Here is a 12804-nt window from a genome sequence, read left to right as displayed (position 1 = left end):
GGTACAGCTAATAGCAACAACTAGCTTCAGGCCATTAAAACAAAAGGCGTTAGCACAACAACATTAGCTTCTTACTGTGTTCATGAGCCTGCGTCTTCATGTCGCGGGGTTGCCTCCCAAGCAGTCTCGTGCGTTGTCCGACACTGCACTAACACTACGCACTGAGAGTGAAGCGGCGTCAGAGTGATGTAGGACCTCATTGAACAGCGGGGTTGTCTTGAGCGTGCGCCTCCGACTCCAGGAGGTCACTGGAGGTAGCTGCTTACACAGAGATGTGCTATGGAAAAGAGGAAATGTATAACGCCTGTCTCAGCGCCTGTCTCAGCGTTACTTTGTGCCACTCTCAGTTGTCTGCGTCTCTTCTGCATTCTGCTACTCCATTGCATCTTGTGCCGTCAGCCAATTCCACGTAGTGTCTCTCGGCCTGGAACCTGTCTCTATCGCTTTGAACTTCCTCAGATCAGTTATGATGTGTGAAGTGGCGCCGTTTCAACCATCAGACCTGTTGTCTTGATGCTGCACCAAGGCTGGATATCTGTGCCATCGTCATTCAGGTGGAATGTGTAATCCTTGTTGTCTGAAACTTTTTATTGTTATCCGTTGTTTACACTTGCAATTTTTGATATTTGATGAGCTAAGTTATCTTCAAACAGTTAAGACAGGTTTTTTCCCCCTATTTTATCAGAAGGAAACAAAAGCTCATTTACTTGACAGCAATGTGAAGGCACTGGAGGCTAAAGCTTAATTGAAGCACCAGAACAAAGACAAGAATAAAAGGCAGAGAGAACAGGATACGAGTAGAAATATCGAGTACCACTGAGTGCACAACAGATGAGAAAATCCACAGCCATGATAAAGTGCCTATCTCTTTGATTTCTGCCCTCTTTTCTCTTACAATAATGAACACTTTTAATGGTTTCTCAGAATGTCAACTCCATGCCTGCAAGCATCCGTGCTGTGCGTGGGTGGCAGAGTCTGAAGGCGTAGGAAGGACAGGATCATAGGGAGGGAGAAAAAGCAGAGGAAACGAGTCAATGCACTGGGCCAACACGATTCTTTAATGCGAATAATTATAATTAAAGCTGCTTTGTACTGACTTACTGTCCTTAGCAAGACTGGGTAAACCTGCCACGGTGGGCCGCACAGATGAAAAAAAAAAATAAAAAAAAGTACAGTACTTCCGGTTTATTTATTATACGAAGCTGAAACATATTTTATTTTGAAAAGTGACATCCATCTATACCTGACTCTTAACGCATGTCAAGTTGTCTCCATCGCATAATGCTAATATTAAATGCACAAGCTAGCAAATGAGTAAAATAAACATGCATTTAGAAAGTTTTTATGCAATGGGTAAAAGACAGAGTGACAATTCAACACAAGAGCCTATGCCCAAGAAGAAAAAGAAGGGTACATTTCACAGATAATACTAGATGACCTCCTTGAAATATAGATTTACAGCTACAAGTGATTACCACACAGGAAGGAAGCCTGCTCTGCGCAACAAAATGTGTAGTCAATGCAGACTTCAAAACTGATTTGTCAACGAATGTGAGTGAATTGAGAACGTCATACTTGGTAGCTAACTGCTTAGCTAAGGCTAAAAAGTTATTAAATATTGATGGGAAAAAAATGTGGATTTGCGAAACAAGAGTGCACAGGGCTGCGAAGCGTATAGACTTGTATGAACTGGCCTGTGGCAGAAAAAAGGTTGGGGACCACTGCTCTACGGCATATGGTGTGTCTCAAATTTTTGCATTTTGCAGCAGTGTTCACAAGCTGAGCCACGATTTGTTGTCACCTGAGCCCTCAACACGTGATGTCATTTTCAGTCAACAGCGAGTGGCAAAACGGATTTTTAAAGGTGTTAATTGTACATGAAAAAGAATAAAGTTATCAGATTAATTTTTGACAAAATATTAACGTTTTACTGCTGAAAATTGAAAAATGTGTCAAGTATCCCTGTAATATGCCTTTTCCATGAAACTAATGCAAAAACATCTTAATGTATTCAGAGTTTCTTTTATGGGTTCTTTTACAAATGGTCCCTTACACTGTCTTTTCCGTTAATGCCGCTGGAGAGAGCCTCATTATGTTCTTGCAATACACCTCAGGAATCTGAAATCTGAAGTAAGTGCTAGGATGAGGGCGCTGTTTTGTGGTCACTCATTAGCAGATAGCAAAATAAATGGTGTTATTTCTGAGATACATATGAATTTATGAAAGTGTCTGAACTATTGCATGTGTTTAGCGTTATTACAATTCATGAAGACAAGAGGGTAATGGGTTTAATGAGTAGTTACAGTCATTTATTCACTTGTATCCACAGGTTGAAACGTAAATTATGAAACTTACACAGATTCTATGATGCTTTTAATGTATTTACCTTGCACCTATGCACTTTGGTCTTTACCAATACACAAGTCCTGTATTTCAATGGGCCCCTACCAATTGCTCTGTCAATAATTGCCTTTACAATGAATGGCTGAAATTTAAAATCAACAATAACTTTTTGAAAATATGTCTTTAAGCACAGGCGGCACGGTGGTCGACTGGGTAGCACGTCCGCCTCACAGTTCAGAGGTTGTGGGTTCGATCCCGGCTCCGGCCTCCCTGTGTGGTGTTTGCATGTTCTCCCCGTGCCTGCGGGTACTCCGGTTTCCTCCCACATTCCAAAAACATGCATGGTTAGTTGATTGGACTCTCTAAAATTGCCCTTAGGTGTGATTGTGAGTGCGGATGTTTGTCTTTGTGTGCCCTGCGATTGGCTGGCAACCAATTCAGGGTGTCTGTCCCCCGCCTGCCCAAAGACAGCTGGGATAGGCTCCAGCACGCCCCGCGACCCTTGTGAGGAGAAGCGGTATCGATAATGGACGGATGGATGGACTTTAAGCACAGCTAGCATGGGATACATTAACACATCAAACCAAGGCAGCATAAAAATATTTGCTAAATGAGACTTTTTGATTGTCTGTCATACTCTCGATTCTACGTTTTTATCTGCCTACTGCAGCGAGGCCCTGGCCACCAGGTTTATGGCTTGCAAAAGTGACTATATTCAGATCATACACATGACGTTGCCTATCTAAATGTGTGTCCTCCTTTGTTGGGGGAAAAATAGGGTTAATATAGACACTGTTGTCAAGTACACTGTATACCACTGTATACCAGTGAACGATTTTTGCAAATGGAAGCATCACCTATGTACAGCTTTGGCAAATCCTTGTGTGTGAGCCACTGTCTATGAGACACAAATATACACACTTTTATCTAGTACACACACTCTCACAAGTGTGGATAATCAAGGAGGACTTGACATTGCTTGGGGGAAATGTATATAAGTCTGCATGCGTCCATGTGTGACATTCAATGAGAGCTGTGAAAACAGACAGAAAAGTCAGGAAAGGTCTTGGTAAGAACACAAGAAGAAAAATAAAGTAAGAAAAAGTTAACAGGGGAATTGTGAACTGAAAATTGCCTACTTGACAGTATTTTACATCACAGCTACAGCTACTTGGAGTTTAACAAACTGTATTAAATTAAAAAAATAATAATAATGAGTAAGCCTCATTAAGGTTATGTGGAAACACCTTTGGTTCACACAACAGACAGACATGGTTACATATTGATGTAAACAATATTGTATTAATGCAATGTGAATGAGTCCACACACACACACACACACACCCACACACACACGCACACGCACCCACACACACACACACACACGCACCCACACACACACACACACACACACACACACACACGGAAATCGGATTTTGCCCAAGTGTCAGAATAGTGCATAGCATATAGACTGCCTGTCATCTTTGTGACTCCTCCAACATTTTTCTAGCTCTGCCTCACTATTCTCAAACATACACTTAAATAAGGGATTCACTTAAGAGGCACATGTCAGAATAAGTGATAATGAATCACTGGGGTAAGAAAATAATAGCTTTTTTGATTGTCATAGTGCACCATGAAACCATTACAAAGTATTCCAATATAATGTATGAACCAATAAGATTGAATGTTTATGTCTGTGCCTCTCTACACACATAGACAAAACTGTTGGTACCCCCTCTGTTGATGAAAGAAAAATTAAAGAAATAATACTAATAGTAAATACAATGTTATAACTATTAACCAATCCAATTTGCTTTTGAACTGTGGTTCAACATCCATCCATCCATTATCGATACCGCTTATCTTCACAAGGGTCGCGGGGCGTGCTGAAGCCTATCCCAGCTGTCTTCGGGCAGTAGGCGGGGGACACCCTGAACTGGTTACCAGCCAATCGCAGGGCACACAGAGACAAACATCCGCACTCACAATCACACCTAAGGGCAATTTAGAGAGTCCAATCAACTTATCATGCATGTTTTTGGAATGTGGGAGGAAACCGGAGCACCCGGAGAAAACCCACGCAGGCACGGGGAGAACATGCAAACTCCACACAGGGAGGCCGGAGCCGGGATCGAACCCACGACCTCTGAACTGTGAGGCGGACGTGCTAACCAGTCGGTGGTTCAACATAATAATTTAAAAAAAAACCTAATCAAACAGGCCTGGACTAAAAGAATTATGGTACCCTTAGAAAAGATTGAAAATAATTAGACCACAGGGACATGTTCAACCAAGATCCGTCCTCTAATTAGCATTACAGGTGTCTTCAAACAGTCAGTCGGCCTATTTACAGGGTAACAAGTAGTCACTGTACTGTTGGTGACATGGCGTGTATCACACTTAACATGTAAGAAAAGAAAAAGAAGAAGAGAGTTGTATCAGGAGAGTCAAAAGAGAATTATAGACAAGCATGTTCAAGGTAAGGGGATAAAACCATCTCGGAGCTATGGCCAACCTTCCTGCATGTGGCTGCAAAGGGGAAATTGATGAGAAATTGAAGAAATCTTACAATCGGTAATAAAGGATCCCAGAAGAACCTCCAAAGAAATGAAAGGTGAACTCAGAATCAGAATAATCTCCGAATAATTTGTTAAATTTGTAAAAACACACAAGAAATTTGCTTTCGATGGTATGAGCCGCGCTAGTATTGCAGTAACAAGAAGTTGTAATAGAAATAATTTAGTAGGGGGATTAAGTAGAGAGAGTCTTTACATAATGTAAGGGTACCATTAGTGCTGTAGTACCGAACAAATTTAGTTGTGCAATTGTTGTGGAGAAGCATCAAACAAAACTAAAGTGACTATTAAGTAGTCCAAAAATTACACTAAATTGACAATTGTGCAGATGATGCAGGGAACCAATGTACAATTTAAAGTGAGCAGTAGTGCAGTAACTATGATACGACGATAACTGTGCAATGATGCAAAAGGTTTTTGAGCACTGTTCAGTGGTTTATAGTCCGGAAAATACGGTATTCTTGTGTTAAATTTGACCCAATTGTTGTGTGATTTGACCTTTAGAAGATGATACATTAGTTGCACTGTGATTGAATGGAAGGGGGATTCCCCCATCTGTGGTCCATTCTCAAGGTTTCTCATTTTTCCCCAGATGGTGTTTTTTGAGTTTTTCCTTGCCCTCCTGGGGGTTAAGATAAGGGGATGTCGTGTATATGCTGTCGGCTATGGGCACGTTAAGCCCTTTGAGACTTTCCTGTGATTAACGGCTATTTAAATAAATTTGACCTGACTTGAATACAATAATGCCTTTGCATTGTCTAAAAAGAAAGAGGCCCTTGTTAAGCAATATAAACACATGGGCTAAATGAAAGCAAATAATAACTTACCGTTACTCTCATCAGTGAATGCCTTGAAAGAAAACCTGGAATTATGTCATTAGTTCATCAATGCATGTGTGTGACACAACAAAAGGAGGGACAGCAAGACGATTCTATAATTTATTTTTTGACTTACCTCTTCAAGAGCCTACGGTGGATTGTACTGTATGTGGTTCAGATGCAGTATGCTCTTTTCGCCCCCCGGCTATCTGTCAGAACACAATGAGGAGTGAAGATGTGGTTTGGCAGCTTCAATCTCGTTGCAGGAATAGGCAGGTAACAGCACGGGTATGGCAATAGCGTACATGTAGACAGGCGTAGGCGCAGGTAGAAATTATGCAAGAGTGTATAAAAGGAGTGTATGTGTGTGGTTCTGCATACGAGTGCATTGCCCAGCTGCACACAATAATAACTAAAAACTCAAAATAAGCCTGTCTCCCATCGGGTCAGGGGGACCACTATCACCGACCTGGGGAAGGCCTTCGCACTGGACCAGGAGCTGTCCGCCCTCCTGGCCAAGAGCGCAGTCGAAGCGGTGGACCCTCTGGCACACCCCGGGGGCTTCTACTTAACTTATTTCCTTGTGGTCCAATTCTGGACCTGAGGGGACTCAACCACCACCTGAAGGTATTGCCTTTCCGCATGTTAACTACGGCCGAAGTCTTGCAGACGGTCGCCCGGGGGGAGTGGTTCATGTCCGTCGATCTGCAGGACGCCTACTTCTACATCCCGATTGCACCTCGACGCAGGCGCTTTCTCCGTTTTGCATACAAGGGCCGTCATTGGCAGTTCAGGGTGCTCCCTTTCGGGCTCTCCCTCGCCCCGAGGGTCTTCACTCATTTTGTGAAGGCTGCTCTTGGGCCCCTACAGTCTGTCGGCATGATTGTGTTGCCCTACCTAGACAACTGGCTGATCTGTGCGCCCTCAAGGGCTCAGGTGGTCCGGGATACGTCCACTCTGCTTGCTCATGTGGCCCGGCTGGGTATCAGGGTCAATTTGCCCAAGTCTACTCCGACCCCCTCTCAGAAGACGACCTTTATTGGCATGACGTTGGACACCAGGACTATGCGGGCCCTACCGTCCTCTCACCAGGTGGACAATGTTCTGCGCCTCCTTGCACTCTTCCGGGCGGACAGGCTGCTGCCGTATGTCGCCTTTCTGCGGCTTCCGGGCAAGCTGACTTCCATGACGGCTGTTGTTCCGCTGGGTCTGTTGTCGTTGCGCCCCCTGCAGAGGTGGCTGAACAGCTTTCGCATGGACGCTGTCAGGGTTCCGGGAGGACCCGGAACCAAAGCGGACTCTAAAAGCGTGGACTCAGATGGTGTTTTGAACAAAAAGGGTTTATTAGAAAAAATACACCTGCTGTCCTCGCTACACGTGCTATGTGCAGCTATGAACTTATTTAAAACCTTTAACACAAGCAGATGAAATATTGATGTCCCTTCAAAAGACATGACAACTCAAGACCGACAAAGTGCAACAAAAGGTGCTGGTATGACAAAACCAGGAAAACGAGAATAACCAAAAACGCTTGCAAAAGGCAAGGAAAGAAATAACGAAAATTGCTTGTCACAAAAAGACAAGATCGCCCCAATTCCAAAAAGTTCAACCGAGGGTAGCTTTAATAACACAAGATACAATACTTACTATGGCCAAAAACCTGAAGCTACAAAGGGAGCAAAATACATGGCAAAAACATGAGAGGACGTCTAGAAAATTCAATACATGGTGCTATGGTCACGAGCAAGCAGAGGAATAATCCGACAAGGAGTTGTCTGCTTGGCAGTCCTTAAATAGTCCATTGATTAAGATTACACACAGGTGCGCTGCAGAGGATCCACCTACTGCCCCTACTGGAGCAACCGGGAACAACAAAAACAAATCATGACCACAACAAGAACAGACCATGACAGACGCCAGGTGGCACCGACACCGAAAGCTCCAGGTGTCACGCCGGTGCCTCCTTGCTCTGGCACCTTGGCGGGACCTGTCGAGGGGCGTCCCGCTTGGTGTGGCCCAGGCCCGCCGCGAGGTGGTCACCACGGACGGCAGCCTCACGGGATGGGGTGCTGTCTGGCAGCAAAGGATGGCTCGGGGACGGTGGTCTGTGCGAGACAGCGTCGATCACATCAATGTGCTCGAGCTGCGTGCAGTGCACCTGGCTGTCATGCATTTTTTGCCATACCTGGAAGGGAGACACGTGCTGGTGCGGTCGGACAACACCTCGACTGTTTTTCATATCAATCATCAGGGCAGCACGAGGTCCGCCTGGCTGTTGCAGGCCTCTCAGCACCTTCTCGGGTGGTCTGCCCCCCGTTTGGCCAGCCTGTGGGCCGTACATCTGCCAGGGGATCTGAACCAACTTGCGGGCTCTCTCCCGCCGGGCCTCTCCTCCGGGAGAATGGCGCCTCCACCCGAAGGTGGTGCGCACGATTTGGGATCGCAGGGCGGGGGTCGATCTCTTTGTCTCTGTAGAGTCAACCCACTGTCCCCTTTGGTTTTCCTTGAGCGAAGCCACCGGCCCTCTAGGCCGGGATGCACTGGCGCACCCGTGGCCGACATGCCTCCTTTCCGCCGCTGCCGCTGATTTGGCTGACGCTTCAGAGTGTTCTTCAGGAGGGACATATGCTGTTGCTGGTGGCCCCATTCTGGCCTGCCCGGACATGGTTTCCGCTGCTGCGCAAATTGTGCTTCAGCGAGCCATGGTGTCTCCCTGACAGGATGGATCTGTTGTCCCAAGGAGGTCGGATTTGGCATCCCAACCCTCTCTGCCTCCGTTTGTTTGTTTGGCCGCTGAAAGGCCCGACCCCCTGCTGAACAGCTGCGCAGGACCAGTCAGGCAGACCATTATTCATGCCAGGGCGCCGCCCAGTTGGCTGCAATACGCGAATAGGTGGAAGTCGTTTGTGGCGTGGTGTGGGGACCACGGGGTGGACCCTGTGTCTTGTTCGGTTCCCACTGTTCTGGACTTCCTGCAGTCCCTCCTGGATAGGGGTCGCTCTCCATCGACTCTGAAGGTCTATGTGGCGGCCATTTCTGCCCGACACTCATTGGTCGACAATGGCACGGTAGGGAGTCATGGCCTGGTGTCGTTGTTCCTAAGGGGGGCGCTTTGGCTTCATCCCCGCGAAGCGCCACGAGCCCTGGCATGGGATTTGGTGCTAGGCAGGCTGTGCAAACCTCCCTTTGAGCCCTTGGCAGAGGCAGATCTGCGGTGGGTGTCCCGTAAGACTGCGTTCTAGCTCGCCATTGCCTCCGCGAAGCGCGTCGTTGAGTTGCATGGACTGTCAGTCAGCCCTGCATGCCTGCGGTGGCATCCGGATGGTGCCGGTGTCACCCTGGGGCTGAACGCTGACTTTATTCCCAAGGTGTTGACTGGTTCCCGTTTTAACCACCCTTTGCGGCTCGCATGATACGCACCCCCATCGGGGGATGGTGGGGTCATGCCAGAGCTCTTGAGGGCTTTGCGATTTTATGTTGACACTACTGCAGGCATTTGAACGTCTGCTCAGCTTTTTGTTTGCTATGGGGGCCCTAACAAGGGCTCTGCTCTCTCCAAGCAGCGCTTGTCTCACTGGTTTGTGGATGCCACCCGCCATTCCTACCTGCTGTCGGGCGTGTCCCTGAAATTGTATGCATTTTTTTCATCACAAAAAGTCTTGTGTCTTTTATCTTTCCATTCCAGCAACAATTTACAGAAAAATAGGGCAAACTGACAAATTTGGAGATAGTTTGAATTGCGATTAATTACGATCAATTATTTTTTAAGCTGTGATTAACTCAATTAAAATTTTTAATTGTTTGACAGCCCTAATATATATATATATATATATATATATATATATATATATATATATATATATATATATATATATATATGTGTATATATATACACATACATACATACATACATACATACATACATACATACACACACACACACCCACACCCACACACACACACACACACACACACACACACACACACACACGCACGCACTGTATTTTCCAGACTATAAGTCGCTCCGGAGTACAAGTCGCCCCAGCCATAAAATGCATAATAAAGAGGAAAAACATATATAAGTCGCACTGGAGTATATGTCGCATTTTGGGAGGAAATTGTGCGCTTACTACACATCATTTCCACTGAGCTACGATGCTACATGTAGCATGCAAGAAAGTTCCGGTAATATAACTTCAAACTCACCAAAATGGTTGTAGATCGATTAAATAAGACTTTTATTTATCCCCGACCATGTAGAATGTTTCCAAGTTTCCAAACCTATTAATGTATTCGTTCGTAATTATGTCTTCGTCTCCTTTGTGCTAAGTGTGCTCCTCCTTACATGTGTGGCTGCATGATGACACACACACGCACACACACACAGCAATAAGCATGGCAACTGCCTGTTTGTGGTTTATTCTTGTTCAACCATCGCCTGTAAGTAACTTAGACAATTGTGTGTAATCAGCATGCAACATTTATAAAGTAGCTGAATTCTGGCTGGTTGTACTTTGTTGACTGAACATACTAATCGGTATCACTAATGCTAATCGGGGTTGCTAATCGTTAGCATGTCTGCCTGTTTGTAGTTCATTCTTGTTCAATTGTCGTCTGAAACTCACTTAGACAATTGTGTGTAATGACATTTATATACGAGCTGAATTGTGGATTGTAGGTTGTTGACTGTAAATACTAATAAGTATCGCTAATGCTAATCGCTATCGCTAATCGTTAGCATAGGCTCATCTTGTTCATGAGTTTCAAGTTTCTTTTGTTTTGACAATGGCAATGATCTTCCTATTTTTTTGTGAAGAGAAAACTCTCTTACCGTGCTGACAGTTTCAGCTGTCACTTGCAGCCTTCCTTGGAGCCTGTCACTGCTTCCACATGACGTGTCTAAAAACAGCTGACCGGGTCGGGGGAATCTTCAAAATAAGTCTCCCCGACCCGATCAAGGCTGCGCTCCAACCCCCCGCAAATGCGCCATATAAATAAAATTGTATTGTATTATTTTGCTCTGCACACGTCACGTGGAAGCAGTGACAGGCTCCGAGGAAGGCTGCAAGTAACAACCGTAACTGTCAGTACGTTAAGAGAGTTTCTCTTCACAAAAAATAGAAAGATCATAGTGAATGTCGAAACAAAAGAAACTTGAAACTCATTTAACGAATGAGAAGACAGGATGAACATTATAGGATCATCTTGTTCATGTCTATGAAATTACATGTGTATGTAATGCATAGATTGATAGTATTTTCTGTTTCTTGTGCAGTTTCACAATATAAACAGGCAACTTCGCAGCACACCTAGTTGTTTGTGAATGTTTAGCTGTTTGGATAAGCTGGATTGCTCAACTAGCAAGGCCTTAACAGTCAAATTGTCTTTTGATCATACAGTACTATTTTAATTACTTATTTAACAAAACATTAGACTTTAACCGTTTGAATTATTAATGCATTTTAATAGCTCTGAGGATGTATCTTATGTTTCTTTATGTAGGTTACAATAACATGTGAAATGATATAGAAGTAATTGTCATGGCTTGTTAGTGCTGACTTGTATTTATGATGTTTTGCCTCCCTCTGCAGGCGCTTAGTGCTAAAGCGCCTGCAGAGGGAGACAAAACATCATAAATACAAATCAGCACTAACAAGCCATGACAGTAATGTGTTAATAATTTCACATATAAGTCGCTCCGGAGTATAAATCGCACCCCCGGCCAACAAAAAACTGCGACTTATAGTCCAGAAAATACAGTGTGTATGTATGTGTATATATATATATATATATATATATATATATATATATATATATATATATATATATATATATATATATATGTATGTATGTATATGTGGGGGTGTGTGTGTGTGTGTGTGTAAACCTGACTCGTGTTAATTCCTCACCTGCCATGAATCTGTGTTGACTTTTCTTGACCACCTCACAACGGTCATACAACCAGGGTCTGATGGCTGAGAAGCCACTTAACCCCTCTGCCAGCTTTCAGCAAAGACCTTGGCAGTTTGTATACCATCTATTTGTCAAACATAAATCTAGATCCTGAGGAGAGGCATTTTATTATGGTGCGTGCGTGTGTGTGTGTGTCTGCATATTTGTATAATATTCCCAAGAAAGAGGTATTTCTCCACTTCACTGAACAAGAATAATGGGTTTGCGGGTTTGTCAAGGGAGCGGGGAACTGTTGGCTCACTCTTGTCCCTCATGCCATTATTTGACAATTATACTGCATGTAAGTATCAACGATGAGCACCCACACTAATAATGGCTTGTCAGTCAATAGTAAAGTTTGATTTAAAGTAATAATGGATTTGATACTTAACTCAATAATGGATAGTACTGGGTTCAAATATCATTTATTAGCTAAGCATGAGGCAATTAGTATATTTGCCAATATTGCTACTAGCTTGAAAAGTGGTGGCAGGGCACACACTGAAGTGGTTGCCAGCCAATCGCAGGACAAACAACCATTCACACTCACAGTCACACCTAGGGACAATTTAGAGTGTTCCATTAAGGAGTAAGGTACACGAAAAAAAGTTACCCTAAAAACGTTTTTAAGAAGTAGTACAAGTACAAATAAGATTCCAATGATTACTTTGGTAAAAACACCATGAAAGGGCCTAAAAAAAGATGCAGAAAATTCTATATTTTCATGAGATGGGTCCACCCACTGGCTGTTTAACCCAGTGCATGCGTGACGTCACTGGCCCAGCCGCATCATTTTCAGACTCTGAAAATGGCAATGACAAGCTGTCGGTAAGTATTGGTCGCTTGTTTTTAGTGTTCATTTAAAAGAGAATTGAAATAAATACATTTTGGACTCGAATTAGAAGAATTCTAATACTGTTGCGGTATTGTAGAACTTTCATGAGATGGGTCCCTTAGCATGTGTGACGTATGTATTTGGGGAGTATGCATGCATGGTGTACAGGCACACTGCTTCGCCACGAGACAAAGAGGAACTGTGTATGTGGACAGTATAATAATAATACAATGCATGTGGTAGGGTGGCCATTTCCTAACCTGAAGGCTTTTGGCAG

At 44.1% G+C, this 12804-nt stretch overlaps 1 long non-coding RNA gene across 2 annotated transcripts; it reads right to left on the bottom strand.

Moving 5' to 3' along the window:
* Window positions 1-481: 481 nt before the first annotated feature.
* On the bottom strand, window positions 482-10716 carry LOC147152377 (uncharacterized). 2 transcript variants are annotated; one of them, XR_015085823.1, is made up of 4 exons: window positions 10572-10716; window positions 5877-5949; window positions 5750-5784; window positions 482-975 (listed from the first exon to the last, which is right to left on the bottom strand). It is a non-coding gene; the product is annotated as an uncharacterized LOC147152377 (long non-coding RNA). The 2 variants fall into 2 exon arrangements; XR_015085824.1 differs by lacking the exon at window positions 10572-10716 and adding an exon at window positions 9947-10043.
* Between the last annotated feature and the right edge of the window lie 2088 nt (window positions 10717-12804).

The sequence above is a fragment of the Filicampus tigris genome, chromosome 2 (assembly GCF_054856515.1).
Source record: "Filicampus tigris isolate MCC_2025a chromosome 2, RoL_Ftig_1.0, whole genome shotgun sequence".
In the NCBI taxonomy this organism is placed as follows: domain Eukaryota; kingdom Metazoa; phylum Chordata; class Actinopteri; order Syngnathiformes; family Syngnathidae; genus Filicampus; species Filicampus tigris.
The sequence above is the reverse complement of the archived record's forward strand: the minus strand, read 5'-3'. Positions and strand labels throughout refer to the sequence as shown.